Raw genomic sequence first — 17,330 nt, 5'->3', positions numbered from 1 at the left:
AGATGATACAACCTTGCTTGCTGATAGTGAGAAGGACTTGAAGCACTTGTTGCAGAAAATCATGGAATGCAGCCTTCAATATGGATTGCATCTCAATGTCAAGAAAACAAAGATTCTTACCACTGGACTAATAGGCAACATCTCATGATGGATGGCGAAGATAATTAAACTGTCACTATTTCATCTTGCTTGGATCCACAATTAACACCCTTAGTACCAGCAGTCTAGAAATAAGTTGACCTATTGCACTGGGAAAATCTGCAGTTAAGGACCTCTCCAAATTATTGAGGAGCAATAATGTCAGTTTGAGGACTAAGGTGCATCTGATTCAGGCCATAGTGTTTCTGATCACTTGCAAGGCAGTGAATAAGGATGACAGATGAAGAATTGATGCCTTTGAGCTGTGGTGTTGGAGAAGAGCATCGAACATCCATCCCACAGATCACTGAAAGAACAAATAAATCTTAGAGAGGGTGAAGCCTGAGTGCTCTTTGGAGGCAAAAATGATGAGGCTTCACCTCATATACTTTGGTCATGTTGCTAGAAGGGGCTATTCCTAGGAGAATGACATGATGCTAGGAAGGGTGGTATATCAGTGAAGGAGAGGAAGACCCTCGACCAGGTGGATTGATGTGGTGACTGCCACAATGGGCTCTTGTGTGTCAGGAAGTGTGAGGATGGCATGGGATAGAACAGGGTTCAGATCTTTGTTCACAGGGTCTCTGTGAGTTGTGTTTGACTCAATGGCACCTAACAACAACAACAGTGTTGCTACCCCTGGTTTTTGGTTTGTTTTTTTTGTGAATGCCATTTTTTAGGTATAATTTTTTTCCAACCTTTGGTTTTAGTCTACCTTTTTTCTTAGTCTTAGAAGTGTGGCTTGTAGGCAACTTTTTTAAAAATTTTTTTAATTTTATTATTATTTGTGGGTGTGTGTACTGTCAAATCGGATATGACTGGTACAGGAGGAGATTGTCCCTCCTTCTCCAGCAGAGCATCTGGTGGATTTGAACCACGTACCTCTGGGATTGCAGTGCAGATTCTTGTAGGCAACATATTGCTGTGCTTTTTTAAAAAAAAATCCATTTTGCTACTCTTCTTTTCATTGATGCATTTAGTCCATTTATATTAAGTGTGATTATTGACGGGTCAGGTTTTATCACTGCCCTGTTACTGTGTCTCTTTTTCTGTTGTTTCTGGTTACTATGGTCCACCCACTTTCCTTTGATGTCTCTGTGAATAATTGTCTAATGTGTCTAATTGGATCCACTTTATAGGTGACACTTTTTCTTGTGCTGCTTTTAATATTCTATTTTTAATTTTTAAGAATTTGACTATGGTATATCTTGATGTTTTTCTTTAAGAGGATAGTCTGTTTAGGACACACTAAGCTTTCCTTTTCTTCATCATGCCTAGAAAGATTTCTTCTAGTACTTCTTCCACAATTTTCTCAGTGCTTTCACTGACTATCTTGTTCCCTGGGTTACAGTCATACACATGTTGTTCCTTTTGGTGTCATTTTACATTATTTTAGTATTTTTTTCATTTTCCTCCAGTCTCTCTGCTTTTTTCTTCTAATATGTTCCCACTGAGGTTCTTGTCTCCCAGCTCACTGACTGTGTTCCATCTCTTCTGTTCTGCTTTATTGTCACTCCAGCATGTTGGAAACTTCTTCCATTTTAGTCTTGATATTCTTGATTGCATTTTCATGCATTTTTTTGTTATTTTGTACAATATTGGCTGTACTTTCTGGGTTTTGATGATTTTTCGAGTTCTTGTACCTCTTTAGCTATAGTTTCAATTCTTTTTTTCCCTTTTTTGCATTTTATTCAGTAGTTGTTCATGATCCTCCATGTCCTTATATTTCTTTTGGCTCCCTTTCTCTGAAGTATTTCCTTTATTTATGACTTCCTTTTTTTCTTCCACTGCTTCCCCCTTCTTCTGTAGCTACTTCTTTAACTCCATTTCAGTATATTTCTTCCAGTTCCCTGTCTCTGGGTTGTTCACTTTACTTATGGCTTTCATTCTTTCTTCCATCATTTGTACCTTCTTCATATGACTCTCCATCAATATATTTCTTCTGCCTCTCTGTCCCTGGGGTGTTAATTTTATCTATAATATGCTCTGCTTTTTTAAAGAAAATGCTTTTGTTGGGTTCTTTTCACAGTATTTGAACCTGTCTGTTGCTTTCTTGACATTATGTGACATTTTTCTTGGTATATATTAGGCCAATTCTATTGTGTCAGCATTGATTGTTGAGTGCTCTTTATCTTTATGATATTTTATTAGTTACAGACTTAAAGTGTTCCCTTTATAGGGAAAGGCAACTCGCTATGCCCAGATTTCTGTCTGGGCTTGCGCAGTGGGAAAACTCCACTTTCCTAAGGTCCTTCTTCAACTTTTCTCTAGATTGGAGTGCAGTCTTGGGGAAATTCTCACCTGATTGCTGTCCGTATCTTCTGTTTCCTTGGTGATATTGATGAGCACAGCAGCCAGAGACTAACTTCCTTGGGCAGGCAAGTACACTCTCTCTATCTGATGTGGGGTTCAGGGGGGCAGGGACCTACCTTTATCCAGCCTTCCTCTCAGTTCTATTATGCCCTCTCAGTTCTCACTTGTAGCCTGGTGGGAAATGGTTGTCGTTGCTGATGCTGATGAACACACCAACCAGAGACTATCTTCCTCCAGCAGGCAGCTGCACTCTATCTGGTGTGAGATTGAGGGGGCCAGGGTCCCATCACTATACAACTACCCTCTCTGTTCTCACAACTGTTCCACAATTTCTTAATCCATTTGTTTGTTGATGGGCACTTGGGTGCTTTCCATGTTTTCTATTGTAAATAACTCTGCAATGAATATAGGTGTGTACACATGTCCATTTGTGTCTCAGTTCTACTTTCCTTGGGGTATGTTCCTAGTAGTGGCATAACTGGTTCATTTGGAACTTCTATATGCAGCTTTGTGAGGAAACACCGAACTACCTTCCTTAACGGTTTTATTTTGCAATCTCACCAGCAGTAAATGAAAGTTCCAATCTCTCCACATCCGTTCCAACATTTATTGCTTGCTGTCCTGTTAAACTTTGCCACTACTAATGAGGTGAGATGGTATGTCATTGTGGTTTGATTTGCAGCTCTCTTATTGCCAGTGATTTTGAACATTTCTTCATTTATCTGCTGACCATATGTATGTATTCCTTTGTGAAAAGTTTTTCAAGTCTTTTTCCTATTTTGTGATTGAGTTATCAATCTTTATTTTGTGGAGGTCTTGTAGTAGTCTGTAAACTTTCTTGTTGAAAGTTTATCTGAGATGGCATTGCCAAATGTTTAGGGTTTCCCCCCTGCCTGAGTTGATAGGTTTTCTTTTCACTCCATTAGAAAAAGGGGTGTTTTTTTACACAGAGGAACTTAATTCTTAGACTGTTCTATTTGTTGATTTTATCTTCTGTTGTACATGTCTGGCAAACTTATTTATGCCATAGGCTAAGGCTTCTAAATTTGGTCTCATTTTGTATCATATGATCCTTGTGGTTTGGGGCTTTACTCCTAGATTTCTGATTCATATTGACTTGATTTGGGGGTACAGTATGAGATGTGAATCCTGTTTCAGTTTTCTACAAGTCGATACCCAATTTTGCCAACATGATTTGTTGAAGAGGTTGTCTTTTCCCTATTTCATAAGTTTTGCTTCTTTGTTAAATGCCATTTGACTATAGACAGTTTTATTTCTGCATTCTTGATTCTATTCCATTGTTCTGTAATTGTACTAATACCATGCTATTTTAGTAAATACAGGTATCTAATAGGTTATGAGAACAGGGAATGCTATGCCTCCTTCTTAATTTTTTATTTTTCAGAAGTGCTTTGCTTTTTTGGGATCTCTTTCTAAATAAACCTGCAAATTGCCTTGTCTATAACTTTGAAAAGTGAGTTTTGTATTTGTATTGGATTTTTTATTAACATGTAGATTGCTTTTGGTTAGATTGCCATTTTTACTATGTTACATCTTCTTATCCATGAACAGAAAATATATTTGCACTTAGTTGGGTCTCTTGTTTCTTGTCGTAGTGTTCTGTAGTTTTTCTTATAGAGGACTTTTGTGTCTCTAGTTAGATGTACTCCCAAGGACTTCATCTTATCATTGGCTATTGTAAATTATATTGTTTTCTTAGTTTCCTTTTCCCTATTTTCTTTGTTGCTGTAGAGAAGTCCCACTGATTTTGTATATTGATCTTTCATCCTGTAATACCGCCAAACTGATATACTACATCTAAAAGGTTGTTTGGGTCTTCTTGTTGTTTAGTCTTTGGGGTTCTCTGTATACACTATCTTATTGTCTGCATATAGCAACAGTTTTATCACTTCTTTGGCAATTTGGATGCTTCTTATTTCCTTCTCTTGTCTTATTTCCCTACTTTCAATACAAAAATGAATTGGAATGGTAATAGTGGACTCCTTTGTCTGGTCTCTGTTCATAATGGGAAGGAATGCCTTTAGTCTTTACTGAGAATTATGTTGGCATTTGGTTTGGCATACTTCTCACTATGTTGAGGAAATTTTCTTCTATTCATATTTTGCTGAGTGTTTTAATCAAGAAGTGGTGTTAGATTTTGTCAAAGGCCATTTCTGCATCAATTGCTAGAATCATGTGGTTCTTGGTCTTTGCTTTGTTAATTACATTAATTGTTTTTCTTATGTTGATCCATCTTTGTATACTTTTTATTAATTACATGTGGTTGTAATACATTTATTTTTTAATAGTCTGTTTGATTCTTCTGGCCAGGATTTTGTTAAATATTTTTGCATCTATGTTCATTAGAAATATTGTTCTATAATTTTCTTTTTTGGTAATGACTTTGCCTTGTTTTGGTATTAAAGTTATGCATACTTCATAGATTAATTCTGTGAGTATTTTCTCTTTTTCTATCTTTTGAAATAATTTATGTAGAATTAATGATAGTTCCTCTTTGAATATGTAGTAGAATTCACCCATGAAGCCATGTGGGCCAGGACTTTTTTATAGGGGATAAGGGACTTATCTTTTTTTACAACCTGCTCAATTTCTTCTTTTGTGATAGATCTGTTCAAGTGTTCTGCATCTGTCTGTGTCAATCTAGTAAGGTATGGGTTTTTAGATTTGTAAATTTTCCTCTAGGTTTCCAAATTTATGAGAGTACAATTTTTCATAATAGTGCATTATTATGGATTTAATTTCAGCCCATTCTGTTGTAATGTCTCCTTTTTCATTTCTTTTTTAATTTTTTCTTGATATTTTAGCAAACTTTTACAGAAAACTTGGATTTCCATTCATTGATGGTTGCACCTTTTCCTCCTGACCTCCCCCCTCATTCCCTGCCAGTTTGCTTTTCTCTTTAAAAAGATTCTTTCATTGTTACACAATTTCTTCTCTCCCTTCCTACCTCCAGCCCACCTTTCTATGCACCCCTCATTCTGTACCATCATTGTGCAAGTAATACCCAATCAAATATTTATTTTACACAGTACTTTCCCTCATCTATTTCAATGTAGTTTTCATTGTTTATCCCCTTTTCTTAACAGTGGCACTATGCAATATTTGTCCTTTTGTGACTGAGATATTTCACTCAGCATAATGTCATCCAGAGTAACCCATTTTGTATAATATGTCATGAGCTCCTTGTTTTTCAATACAGCATAGTATCCCATTGTGTGAATATACCACAGTTTCTCTATCCATTCGTTTGATGATGGGCACTTGGGATCTCAGTGCTGTGTATTATTCCATTGTGTGTGGCTATACCGTGCAACTTCTCTAAACATTCTTTTGCTGATGGGCACTTGGGATCTCTTTGCTATTGTGAACAACACACCAGAAACGTGGGTGTGAAAATATATCTGCTTGGGTGGCAGTTCTGGTTTCTTTAGGGTATATTCTCAGTAGTGCAATTGCTGGGACAAATGGTATTTCTATTTCCAACTTTTTGAGAAAGCACCATACTGCCTTCCAGACTGGCTGCACCATTTTACACTCCCACCAACAGTGAATAAGTGTTCCAGTTTCTCCACAACCTCATCAGCATTTGTTTGCTACTCTGCTATTGTTACTGGTGTTAGATGATATCTCATAGTTGTTTTGATTTGCATCTCTCTTAGAGCTATGAATTTTGAACATGTCTTCATGTGTTAATTTACCATCTGAATGTCTTTTTTGGTGAGTGCCTGTTCATATCCTGTGCCCATTTTGTAATTAGGTTGTTTATCTTGTTGAGGTGCTGGAGTATTCTATAAATTCTAGATATAAGTCTCTTATCAGATATGTCATTACCAAATATTTTTTCCTAGTCTATGGCTTTCCTTTTTACCCTGTTGGAAAAGGTTTTGGATGTGCATAAGGATTTGATTCTTAGAAGGTCCCATTCATCTACTTTATTCTTTCTTGATTGTAAGGTTTTCAGTATGCTTGGGAGATTAGGGCTTCTAGAGTTCTTCCAAGCTTTTCTCTGATGAAATTTATCATACTTGGTTTTATTCCTAGGTCCTTGTTCCACTTTGAGATAGTTTTTTGATATGGTGTGAGGTGTGGATCTTGCTTGAGTTTTCTACAGGTAGTTTCCAATTTTTCTAAAACCACTTGTTAAAGAAGTTTTCATTTCTCCACTTAACTGATTTCATCTCCTTGTAAAAAATTAGTTGACCATAAGTAGATGAGCTGATGTCTGGGTTCTCAATTCTATTCCGTTGACCTATGTGTCTGTCACTGTACCAATACCATGTTGTCTTGGCCACCACAGCTGTGTGGTAGGATTTGCAATCAGGGAATGAGATGCTTCCTACCTTGTTTCTCTTTTTCAGGAGTGCTTTGCTTATTTGGGTTCTCTTTCCATTCGGATGAAATTGTAAATTGCCTTTTCCATCTAATTGAAGAATGTTTTACGTAGAATTGGCGACAGTTCTTCTCTGAATGTTTGATAAAATTCACTTGTAAGGCCATCTGGTCCAGGGCTTTGTTGTTGTTGTTGTTGTTGTTGTTGTTGGAAGTTGTTTTATTACCTTCTCAATTTCTTCTTTTGTTATGGGTCTGTTCAGGTGTTCAATTTCAGTCTGTTTCAGTTTAAGTAGGTTGTGAATTTCGAAGTTTTGTCCATTTCTCCTAGGTTTTCATTTTTATTTTGAGTATTGTTGTTGTTGTTAAGTGTTGTTCAGTGGTAGACGACTCATAGTGATCCTATCAATGAAAGACCTGAATACTTGTAGAACTTTCATTGTTTCTCCAAGTTCATAGGGCTTCCAGAAGCATGCTATTTCTGAAGTGGATGCCACTACTGCTTCCAAGCTTGTTTTAATTGGTGAGCTCCACCAAACACTGTCCATCATGGATAACCTTTATCACGTTTGACACATCAGTGTTGTTGCAACACAGCAACCACAGGTTATCTCTGTACAGCAAATGAACAGACCAGTGCTATACCACATAGAAGAATGTTTGACACAAAACAAATCAAACAAGGCCTGAGGGCTGCAGATTAAAATCACCCACCTTTGGCTTGGTAGCATCACTTTTTGTCCACTAGGCCAACTGAGCTCTTGTTGTTGTTGTTGTTGTTTTTATGTGCTATCAAGTTGTAGACAACTCAGAGTGACCCTATGAATGAAAGAACTTGCATCATTTCTCCAAGTTCATAGGGTTTCTGGAGGCAAGCTATTTCTGAAATAGATGCCACTCATGCTTCTAAGATTGTTTTAATTGGCCAGCTCCACCAAACACTGTCCATTATGGGTAACATGTGTAACGGCGTTCAGCATCACAGCAACCACAAGTTACCTCTGTACAGCAGATGGACAGACCAGTCCTATAACACTTAGAAGAAAGCTTGACCGAAAATCCTTATAATATTCCTTTGTTAATCTTTTTATTTTAGTTGGTTCTCTTGTGACATTGCCTGTTTCATCTCTTATTTGGATTATTTGTGCCTTTTCTTTCTTTTCCTTTGTCAGTTTTGCTAGTGGTTTGTTAATTTTATTGATCTTTTTGAAGAACCAACTCCTGGTTTTGTTGATGATTCCTATTGGGTCTTTTGTTTTGTTTTCTATCTAATGTATTTCTGCCCTAATTTTTATAACTTCAGTTTTTTAGAAGGTGTCAGATTTTCTTGCTGTTCTTTTTTAATTTTTGGAGATGGTGGGTTAAAGAGTCAATTATTATTTTTTTTTCTTGCCTTTTGATGTGTTTACTTATGGCTTGTAATTCTCTTGCTCTAATTATGGCTTTGGCTGTTTCCCAGAAGTTTTGGTAGATTGTGTTTTCATTGTCATTTTTTTTCAAGAAACTTTTTAATTTAATTTAACAACAACAACAAGGGAGCTTTGTTGGCCTGTTGTTATTGTTGTTAAGTGCCGTTGAGTCATAGGTGACTCATTGCGGCCCTATGAACGAAAGTCCTCAACACTTGTGTGACTTTCATCCTCTCTTCAGGTTCATAGGGTTTCCAGAGGCAAGCTATTACAGAAGTGGATGCCACTCCTGCTTCCAAGCTCTGCCAGCCCCCACTTGGGGTAAAAAGAACACCATAAGCACCTGGAGTTTTCCATACCTGGCTCTCCTCAAGAAGCCAGAGACCACATGCAGCTGAAACTAAGCCTCCCAAGACACTATGCATGGCCCGACATCTCAGTATTTTACCATTCCGGCACACCCAAATGCTGGCAAACTCTGGACTAGAGACCCTCAGTTCATCTGGCAAGTCCACTCTGCCATCCCCCACTTGGGGCAAAAAGAACACCACAAGCGCCCGAAGCCTTCCTGACACTAGTCTCTCAAGACACTAGTCATGGCCCAACCTACTGTTGGCCTAGTGGATAGAAAGTTATGCTTCCAAGCCAAAGGTTGGTGATTTTAATCTGTGACCCTCAGGCCTTGTTTTAGTTGTGTTGGTCAAACATTCTCCTGTCCATTTGCTGTACAGAGGTTAACTCGTGTTTGCTGTCATACTAAACACTGTGACACTGATGTGTCAAATGTGATAATGGTTATCCATGGTGGAGAGTGTTTGGTGGAGCTCCCCGATTAACACAAGCTTGGAAGCATGAGTGACATCTACTTCTGAAATAGTTTATCTCTGGAAACCCTATAAATTTGGAGAAACAGGGAAAGTTCTACAAGTGTTCGGCTCTTTCATTCACAGGATCACTATGAACCATTTATGACTCTACAACACTGAACAATAACAACAATATCCACTCATGTTCAAGCAAGGTATTGCTCAGCTTCCAAATATATGGACTTTTCCTCTTTATCCTCTTGTTAGTAATTTCTAGTTTTGCAGTATTTTGGTCTGACAAGATGCTTTGTATTATTTCTATGTTTGTTTTTTTAAATTTATTGATGCTTGCCTTGTGACCTAAAATGTAATCTATTCTGGAGAACATTCCATGCACATTGGAGAAGAAGGTATACTGTGGTTTTCTTGGTGCATTAGCCTGATAGATGATAGATAGATAGATAGATAGATAGATAGATAGATAGATAGATAGATGTGTGTGTGTGTGTGTGTGTGTGTGTGTGTGATCAAGTTGGTTTATTGTGTGGTTTCATTCCTCAGCATCTTTGTTGACTTTCTTTCTGGTAGTTTTTTCTTTTCTTAAGAGTGGTGTATTGTAGTCTCCTACTATTATAGTGGTATTGTCTGTTTCTTTTTTCACTTTTGTTAATGTTTGCCTTGTATATTTTGCAGCTCTATAATTTGGTGTATAGATATTAATTATTATGTCCTTTTGTTCTACTGATCCTTTAAGCATTATGCAGTGACCTACCTGTCCTTTGTAATGGTTTTTGCATTGGAATTTTTTTTTACCAGAGATTAATATCACTACTGCTTTTTTTTCTGGTTACCATTTGCTTGGTATATTTTTTTACTCCCTTTTATTTTCAGTCTTTCTTTATTTTCTCTTTTCAAGTGTTTCTCTTATAGACAGCATACTGATGGGTTTGGGTTTTTTTATTCAATCTGCTGCTCTTTTTCTCCTCAGTGATGTGTTTAAGCCATTCACATTCAGAGTACTTATTGAGAGGCTAGGTTTTATTGCTATCATTTTGTTGAGTTCTTTTTGGTGTTCTTGCTAGTTTCTTTGATCCATTCTGCTTTCTTTGGCACCTCTGTAAGAAGGATGCCTCTCAGTGTTTCCTGCAATGCTGATCTTGTTTTTACAAACTTCCTTAGGTTCTGCTTTTCTGAGAATATCTTGATTTCTCCTTCATATTTGATGGATAGTGTTTCTGGGTACAGCATTCTGTTGACAGTTGTAGTCTTTGAATGTTTGACATATGTCATTCACTGTCTTCTTGCTTGCATGGTTTCTGCTGAGAAATCAGCACTTAATCTTATTTGCTCTCCCTTATAGGTTATGCTTTGTTTCTTCCTAGCTGCTTTCAGAATTCTCTCTTTATCTTTGGTTCTGACAAATCTGACTCTGATGTGTCTTGTAGTTTTTCTTTTGGGGCATATTCTACATGGTGTTCACTCAGTTTCTTGAACAATATTCTCTCATTCTTCATTATGCCTGGAAATTTTTCTTCTAGTAATTCTTCCACAACTTTCTTGGTGCCTTTAAGGGCTTCTACCTGTTCTAGGATTCTGATTTTGCACGTTATTCCTATTGATGGTGTCTCACATTATTCTTAGGCATTCTTCTTTTTCCTTCCTTTTTGATTCTGCTTCTTGTTCTAGCAGAACGGTGGTGACAATTCTGTCTTCCATTTCACTGGTTCTGTGTTTCATCTCTTCAACTCTGTTCATATGTCCCTCCATTCTGGATTGTGGTTTGTTGTTTTTACAGAGCCTCTAATGCCTCATTTGTTTTATCTTCATTGTCTTGCATTGTTGTTGTTGTTTTTAAACTCCTCTTGGTTTTTGTTTAGAGAGTCCTTTAATTCTTTGAGTTTGTCTTTTGCCCATTGAAAATATTCAATCATCGTTCTTTTGAATTCTGTGTCAAAAAGTTTCATCAGACTTTCTGGCTTCAGGAAATCCATTGCTACTGTGTCACTTTCGAGGGGGGTGATTTCTTGTTTTGGGTTTATGTAGGGTGTGAAGTAGTCTGCTTCTTCTGTGACATTGCTGTAGTAGAGTTTTTTCATGCCTGAGGCCTTAATAGACTCTTGGTCTGACAACTATGGCTCAGAAAGACACTGCACTAGGGGAAGCCAGGGCAGCTACCCTGCCTGAATTTCTTGCTGAATTTTCAACTTAAGGGAAGATTTGCTTCAGTTGGGGAGAGATATGGCTTGTGAGTTAGCAGTCTTCTCTGTCAGACAACAGTTGTAGTTAGGCTAGGCAGGTCCAAGGTGCCCAGAGCTAAAGGCAGCTCAGGTTTGGGGATGGGAGAGAAAATGTGATTACTTGTGAGCTTGCTGTCCCTGACACAGTTAAGAGGGGCAGCATCAGGTCGTCCTCTAGACCGTGGGGTGTCCAGGCAGCCAGGGCCAGGTCCTCCCAGTGTCAGGGCTGGGCTTCTAGGAGGCAGGCGGTGGGAGTCTCCAGGCAGTGCAGTCAGTTCCTCCAGGTGGCAAATTCTGAAGTCCTGATGGCAGAGACAGAGGCATCATTTAGAGAAGCTGATGCCTTCAGGTGGAGGGTCTGGGGGTTCTCAAAGCAGCAGGGCTGGGGGCATCCAGGAAGTGGGTCATCAGTCTAGTGCTCCAGGTAGGAAAGTAGCCCAGGACACACTAAGAGCTTTTTAATACAGGTACCTAGTTAATTGACTGGAACAGATCCATGGCTGCTGACAATGCATGTGGGAAGCTACTGATAAAATGTGTAGTCCACTGCTGATGACATTGTGTAGCTGTCTTTAATTTCTTATTCAAGTTATTTGTGACTTCTCTTTCTTTTCTTTTGTTATGTTTGTCAGTGGTTTGTCTATTTTAGTGACTTTTGAAAAACCAGCTATTGGTCTTGATGATTGTTTCAGTTCTGTTTTCTATCACTGATTTCAGCTCCTGTCATCATAATTTCCTTTCTTTTAGAGACTGGGGCTTTTTGGGGAAGGGGTGGCTATTCCTATCTAACAAAGACTCAGAGACATGCCTGCTTCTCAACAATGTCATTCTCAATTCTAGCTATCCTCTAAAATCAAGATCTGCACATCTCCTGGGGCTGGTTGCAGAGGAGGCTACTACACCTGAACAAAGCTTCAGTGAAGTGCCACCCTCTCAGCAATGTAGCTGCCAATTCTTACTGCTAATGCCCGAGTATACCGTGACTCCTCTTCAGAATTCACTGGTTGGAGCCCAAGCAGACAAAGGCTCAGGAAAGCAGCTATTTGTCAGCAATGCAATTTCCAGTTCTGGCTCTTGGATTTTTATTTTCTTGATTTTGAGATGTAACTCATATTAGAAGCTCTATTAATTGTTTCTCTGCAGCAAGTGTTGTAAGTCCCTCTCACTTTTAGCAAACAAGTTTGTGTCATCTGCATAATTCAAGATTTGAGTCTTCTTCCTATACTGATGCCACATTCTTCTTCATATAACATAGCTTGTCTAATTATTTGTCCTGCATACAGAATGAACAGGTATGGAGAAAGGATATAGCCATGATAGCCATGATGCACACCTTTTCTTATTTTAAACTACCCAGTGTTCTCTCTCTCTTTTTAATTATTATTAAATTTTATTAGTTTTAGTGAACATTTACAGAGATTTTGGGTTTTCATCCATTCATTGTTGCGCTGTTTTCTCTACTCTCCTCCCCAGTTTGTTCTTCTCCCCCCCCCCGAATGTCTGTTTTAATTGTCCAATTGCCACAGTGCTTGTCGAAGCTAGTTCTTATTAATCTCCTTTGTCAGTGTGTCCTTTGCTATTCCCTATCTCTCCTCCCTGAGAGAGACTTCACCCTGATTCATAAGGAAAAGGGGATGGCGTATTCTCTTAGCTACTTCCTGCTGAAAAGGGACGCTGTAGGTTTCAGGGTGAAGATCTTCTCTCACTACTCTAAAGGGCCCCTTTGGCATTAGGAAACACGTAGACTATTATGGACCCAGTGTTCTCTTGATTTACTTGTACAGCAGCTTCTTGGTCTAGGGACAGGTTTTGCATGACCACACTTAAATGTTCTGAGATTTCCATTCTTCTCAATGTCAGCCATAAATTGATCTTTAATCGAAGAATAAAAAAAAACAACCACCTTTCTGTTCATGTAGAATGGCAAAAGCAATAAACACAGAATTGCTGAGAAAGCATATTTCCTCCCTAGGTGTCAGAGGACCTCCATTTCTAAACTCAAATTAATCATTAACATGTGCAATACTCTTGCTTTGCTGTTGGCTTTGTTTTAATTTCACTTTGGGGATTTATTCTCTTGCATTAAATTTTACAAACACTTCCATTTCCTCATTCTTTTTTATCCTCCTCCACTTTAGTGTAATATAAATAGAAAAGGTCCATTAACTGAGGTAAATTCCAACTTGTTCTAGTTCTGGGGAAATATTCACAACCCTCATGACATTGAGTCCAAACATTGTCCATTTCTGCAACATGTATGCAGTTGGGATTGTTTTTTTTAAAAAATAAAATTTTTAATTGTGATTTTAACTAAAGTTTACAAAAAAGTTAGATTTTTATTCATTCACTGTTGAACATTTTACCTCCTCTTCCTCCCTTCCCTCTCCCCTAGTTCACTTCTTTTTTTAATATTCACTCATTGTTGCACAATTACTTCTCCCCTTCCCCAGTACTCTTTGCAATGTACCTTAGTACTCAGAACAGAGCAGGGAAACACTGGATGGTTCAAAATCAAGAAAGGAGTGAGTCAGGGTTGCATCCTGTCTCCACACCTTTTAAATGTATATTCAGAATAGACCATTCAGGAGGCTGGGCTTTATGAGGAGGAAAGTGGGAACAGGATTGGATAAACTATGTTAGACAAATGACAAAACCTTGCTTGCTGAAACTGAGAAGGACCTGAACAGCTTGCTGCAGAAGGTCAAGGACTATAGTCTTCATATGAATTGAAATATGAATTGAAGCTCAACATCAAGAAGACAAATATTCTTATCACTGGGCTAACTGACCACACCATGTTGGATGGAGAAGTGATTAGGGTTGTTAACAGTTACAGCTTGCTCAACTCCTCAATCAACACTCTTGGCACCAACAGTCAAAATGAACAGACAAATTGCATTAGGTAAATCTGCTGTCAGGGAACTTTCCAGAGTACTGAGAAGCAATGATGTCAGTCTAGAGACTAAGGTGCACCTGATCCAGTCCATGGTCTTCACAATTACTTGTTATGTATCAGAGAGATGGACAATAACTAAGGATGACAGAAGAAAATTTATGCCTTCAAGTTACAGTGTTGGAGAAGAGTCCTGAACATGCCATGGACTGCCGAGAAAACAAATAGATCTGTCTTGGATAAAGTAAAACCAAGTTTCTCCTTGGAGGCTAAGATTTTGAAGCTCCATCTTACATATTTTGAACATGTGGCCAGGAAGGATTAGTCCTCTGAGAAAGACACCATGCTTGAGGGGGTGGAGGGACAGCACAGGAGAAAAGACCTCAGATGAGATGGATTGATACAGTAACTGAGGCAATGAGGGTAGGTGTTTTGGAGTGAATGAGCGATACTGGCTCAGGATAGGGCAGGCTTCAGGGTGGCGATGAGTCACAGGCAACTTAATGGCACATAGCAACAACAATTTTTTTTCTATACTATCGATTCTTTTTTCCATCTTTTGTATTTTCTTCCATTGTTGTTCAAATAATTCCACATCAATATATTTCTTCTAGTTCTTTCTGTCTAGGTTTTCATTAGGTCTGCTTTTTTAGAAAAGTTTTTTGGTTTATTTGTTTGGGTTTTGGTTTTTTTTTTTTCATGATGACTGAGGCAGACTGCTGCCTTCTTGACATTATGTGAGTCTTTTTCTATTAGGTTGTTGTAACTATATGGTGACACAGATTGTGGCAATATTTTGTGAAGGACCTGAATATATATGTTCCCTTCTTAGCCTGAGGCCTACAGGGCCTGGGGCCCAACAGCAGCATTTCCCCTACAATGCCTGAATGGCAAACCTGGTAGCCTTGTTCCCTTCCAGAAATGGCGTCTCCACCTGCCTCGAGCTATCCTGGATCCTACTGCTAGAACTTAAGTGTTCCCATATGGTCTAGCTAGACAGTAGTGTTTCCCCTAAAGTACTTGAATGGCAAACTAGGAAGACTATTGTGCCTTTCCAGAAATGGCATCTCTACCCAGCTTGAGCTGTGGTATTTGTGTTCCTGGTGTTGGACAGTGGAAGTGGAAGTTGGGTGGTGAAACTGCAACCCCTCACCTGGCAGGCAGTGGTTCTGTCACCAGCCAGAGTGTGATAGTCCCAAGATTGGGCCACAGCTTTTAGCAGATGCAGGGGAAGCAGTGGCTAGAAGACACTCCCAGGCTGGCCGTGCCTTACCAACCTTGGCATCTTAAAGCAGAGCAATGGTAAGGTCCCTCATGAGCCACGTCTCATGAGAAGAGACCATTTCTGTATATGTTGTAGATCTTATAGGGCAATGCCAGTAATTTTTAATGGCTTATCTAAATTAGCACTATCATTTGCAACTCCAGTTATTTGGTCATTGGCAGCTTGGTGACTGCAGTACCCTACCCACTGTGTTGTTTTTAAAGCTCCTCTTGGTTACTGAACACCCTCTTGTACACTCACATTGCCTTTGTAAGTCTACACAAGGTACCTCTGAAAACATCTTGAAATTCTGCCAAACATAGTTAATCCCTTCTTTGTGGGAAGCCAAATGGTAAACCAAATGCTTAAACAGGAACTGAGTGAGGCACAAAACAAGAAGGAATTCCTCCATGACAGATCACAAGGAATGAGGTGCTCCTTGCAGACAAGGAGAACTTAGCCCCCTGCAGAGAGAGTGCTACAGGCTTGTGCTTGTAAATCACTTTATCCCTGAGATAAGGAAAGAATGTCAGCAGAGAAAAAAAACATAGCTTCATTAGTAAAGAATTTCTTTTCTGATTTACTTCCTGATAATTCTCAATAAAAGCAGAAGAGATTTGGGCTCAGTTTGACAGTCTTGGAGCTGTTAGCCCCCTGCTTCAATTTCTCTTCCTCCCTCCCACCCCCAGTCCTGGTGTCCCCATCTCATTATTGAACAACACTTCTTCCTAGAATGAATTTAACACCTCACAAAGAATTGTTGGTTCACTATCATGGAAATCAGTATCACTATCATTAAATCAGTACTTTCATATATACTTTCAGCCTCAAATGAAAATCTAGGCCTGGAAATAGACACTTGTTTGCTGCTGAGTTGGAACTGATCCATAGCTGACCCTATGATTTTCAGAGGCAATAAAGGCAATAAATTCCACTGGAGAAGATTGCCTATCTTATCCTGTGAAGCAGCTAATGTTGTTACTGTTGCTGTTGTTAGATGCCATTGAGTGGAGTACAACTCATAGCAATTCTATGAACAGCCAACCTGAAACTTGCCCTACCCTGTGCCATGTTCTCCATTTCTCAGACAGTAGAACCTACTGCTAAAGTCACAGTGTCAATCCACCTCATTCAGGGTCTTCCTTTCCTTTGCTGACCTTCCATCTTTTCAAGCATGATGTGCCTTTCCAAGGAATAGCCTTGCCTAGCTACATGTCCAAAGTATAAAAGACAAAGCATCATCAAGCTTGCCTCCAGCAAGCACTCTGGTTGCACCCTTTCCAGGTCATATCTGTACATTCTTTTGGCCATCCATGGGAATCTTCAGTCGGTGTCATTAAGTCAACCACAACTGACAGCAACCCTATGAACAGCCCTTGCCCTATCTTGTGCCATCCTCACAATCTCCGCCATGAACAACCTCATTGCTGCAGTCACTGTGTCAATCCATCTCATTGAGAGTCTTTCTTTCACTGACTCTCTACTTTTTCTGTCTGATGTCCTTTTCCAAACGCTATCACCTCCTGGCAATGTGCCCAAAGTATGTAAGACAAAGTTTGACCATCATTGATGCCAAAGAGCACACTGTTTGCAGCTCGTCCACAACAGATTTTGGGGTTTTGGGGGGAGTTTTATTTTGCAATTCATGGTATATTCAGTACTCGTCAACATCACAATTCAAAAGCATAAATAACTCTTCCTTCATCTTTATTCTCTCCAACTTTCAGAAAAATTGTTGTTGTTATGTGCCATCGAGTCGTTTCCGACTCATAGCGACCCAATGCACAACAGCCCTAAACCCTGCTCTATCCTGCGCCAACTGCACCGCCTCTGACACACCCATCCCGATTACCCCAGTCACCGAATCAATCCATCTCATAGAGGGTCTTCCCCTCCTGCACTGTCCCTCCACCCTCCCAA

Source organism: Elephantulus edwardii, unplaced genomic scaffold (genome assembly GCF_000299155.1).
Source record: "Elephantulus edwardii isolate Elephantulus edwardi_28Jun2011 unplaced genomic scaffold, EleEdw1.0 scaffold00371, whole genome shotgun sequence".
NCBI lineage: Eukaryota > Metazoa > Chordata > Mammalia > Macroscelidea > Macroscelididae > Elephantulus > Elephantulus edwardii.
This window is presented reverse-complemented; position numbering follows the sequence as displayed.